At 42.4% G+C, this 2,729-nt stretch overlaps 1 pseudogene; it reads right to left on the bottom strand.

The window, feature by feature from the left end:
- Nucleotides 1-370: 370 nt before the first annotated feature.
- On the bottom strand, nt 371-543 carry LOC144126493 (U2 spliceosomal RNA; annotated as a pseudogene).
- Nucleotides 544-2,729: the final 2,186 nt, after the last annotated feature.

Here is a 2,729-nt window from a genome sequence, read left to right as displayed (position 1 = left end):
CGTACACTATGGAAGGTTTCATCCCATAGTCTTTTTCACTTATCGAACTATGCACATTTTTATTTAATAATTTCAGAAAAGCAAAATCACAATATAATCCAATTTTGTCAAAATGGTGTCCGTAGTGCAAGATATGGGCAATGCTTAAATGTTACGCATCGTTTTATCAATAGGAAAAGCATAGCGAATGATGATAGAAGAACAGGGGGTGCTTGCTTGCTTGCTTGCTGTTGTTGTCAGGAAGAATGAAAAGGAAAGTGCACAGGCCTGCCCACTGGCTCAAGTTGAGCCACGATCGCCACCACGTGCTGAAAATAGGAGAGTTGAATGATAGGGTAGAAAGATAGGATAGAAAAAACAGCGCGCTATAATGTCCTAGGCCGATCCCGGAGGCAGTGCAATACCGGGCCAACCTGTGGTGAAGGTGAAGCAAGCTTCGAGCACTGTGCCATATTATAAAAAAATAAGTTTAATATCTTGGGTCCGAATGGGACCTGCATAAGATATCAAATCACCAAGAACAGAAACAGGGGGGGGGGTAATGGAAAGTTCCGTCTAGGGTACGGCTCTGATCAGTGGTTTCTTGATCGCTTTTGAGTAAGTTCCTGCTGTCAACAATGTGTAATAATACTACCGATAAACAGTGATTCACCGGCCGCTGCCATGGCTCGCTTCTAGGTGTGACATAGGCAGCCCTTCGAAACGTGACCATCATAATCTTCAACGGGCCAAAAATTTGTACTGAGAAGAACGATACTAGTTAAAGTCTTGAAGCTGAGGCAGACTGAACTTTATGCTGTTTGCATGCAGAAAGAAAACATTTTGCTCTAAAGGAACCCAGATTGTGAAAGTATCGACAAGTGATATTTTCACTCAGTGATGTTTTATGCTACAACCGAAATTTCCTTCGTGAGACCCTTTTACCCTGCAGTAGACTGAAACGTTCGTCAGTTTGAAAAAGAAAAAGCGAGACAATTTTCATTCTCAAAATCCCTGAAACGCCATTAAATTTCCCTTTTCGACAAGTTTTACCCTTACAATTTTTTGAAAAAGGAGAAATTTCCCGATTGAGACATCACTGCTATCACTTTTTCTACCACGTTTTCAAAGCCCCATACTAAGTAGCATTATTGTCTTTCTGAGTGTCCATCCACCAAGGTTGAAAGAAATGCCGAAATGTTGATACTGTTCAATGTTTTACACTTAGATGCGCGAATTCGAGAGAATATTTCATGTTTGACGAGTCTGAGAATTCTAGAAAACTATTGCAGTCATTATTCTAGGTATCGTAGCCAGCAGATAAACAATAATTCATGGAGCCTGAGGGTGAAAGTAGACGGCTATTGGGCAACGAGACCCAGTCCGTTTCTTCTATGAGAAGACAGAAACCTGACCTTCTGAGTTTCTCTCGAAGTCACAGCTGCAGACTCTCCCAATCCCTGCTAATAGCCAAATGCGCAAACCGCATTGGCTCTCCATATGTCTATATTACCCTTCTGGGAATATAATAAAGAATAAAGCCTAATCAGTTTTTAATAAATTTTGAAATGATTGAGAAGCAGGCCCACAAAGGCGCTGGGCATGCCACCCACTAGCCAACACCTCATAAACTGAAAGAAATAAAGCAAAAAAAGGAAACATCAAAGGAAGCCTATGTGTGGAAAGCCCGGGTGCCCGAAGCATATTGATTCACTCTGAATGAAAACGGTCTCGCGAGGATGTCGTTTCGATAAAACCCTTCGTCGCACTTTCCGACCGGGCACGGAACCCGCTGTCTCCGCCAGGCGCTCAAATGGACCAAGTGGAAATTTTCCCAGTTAAATAGTACTATGATCTTTGAAATAGCACCTATAAGGTGTGCAAACGTCAAATTTTGCATTCTTTCGTGTTTTGGCAAATCAATCTTTATATATATCCAATGTGTAGACATCTGTATAAGAACGTAATTTCCAGCAAATTTCAGCAGTCACAAACCCCCACCCCCCTATAGAGCCCCTGCAGAAGCGTAAGGGGGCGTTCGAGGAGAAATTTCACTCTGTTTAAACCTGCCTTTTGAGGCCCTTTTAAGCAACGTAATGTGAAGAACTTTCAGCTGGTTTCGTCTTCGTTCGAGCCACGAAGAATAAAGCATAAAATAGCGCAATCAAGTTGAGGATACTTCAGCTGAAGGATCCTGGCAGCGGCGACAGCATTTTGATGTAGCCAAAATGGAAAGTACTGCCGCGTATCGTGCGATGCAAGTGCCCGTTAAAGAGCCACTTTGTCACTAAAACTAATACGAAGATGTCCACAATACGGCCTCACCTCTAGCCATGTATAGTTTAGGGACGTTAAATTTCACAGAACAAAAATTTCATGTTAATATAAAAAGAAAAAAATGACGGTCAATTTGATTGGTTAGGCCAAATGCGAAATGGGTGCGTTAGCACTTCGGTTTTCACTTCGGCTCCGGTGTGGGCAGTTGGGCAGCCTGCCAAAGAGGTAAAATTGGACTCAGATATGGATATTTTTGCGAGAATGCGGGTAGTAGTGCTGCCGCACAAAAAGTGAATATGGAATCGGCAACCAATGGACAGAAGTGACAACAGAGAGAGAGGCTTTAATGAAACAGGAGTAGTTGTTGGCCTGGCATGTTACTGCAGGTGAGCGTGAAAGAAGAGAAGATTAGACAAGAGGAGGGTAAAAAAGAGAGAAAAGTGGAAAAAGAAACGATGAATGGTGAAATCAGA

Source organism: Amblyomma americanum, chromosome 3 (assembly GCF_052857255.1).
Source record: "Amblyomma americanum isolate KBUSLIRL-KWMA chromosome 3, ASM5285725v1, whole genome shotgun sequence".
In the NCBI taxonomy this organism is placed as follows: Eukaryota; Metazoa; Arthropoda; class Arachnida; order Ixodida; family Ixodidae; genus Amblyomma; species Amblyomma americanum.
Note: the sequence above shows the minus strand (reverse complement) of the source record. Positions and strands in the feature narration are given on the sequence as shown.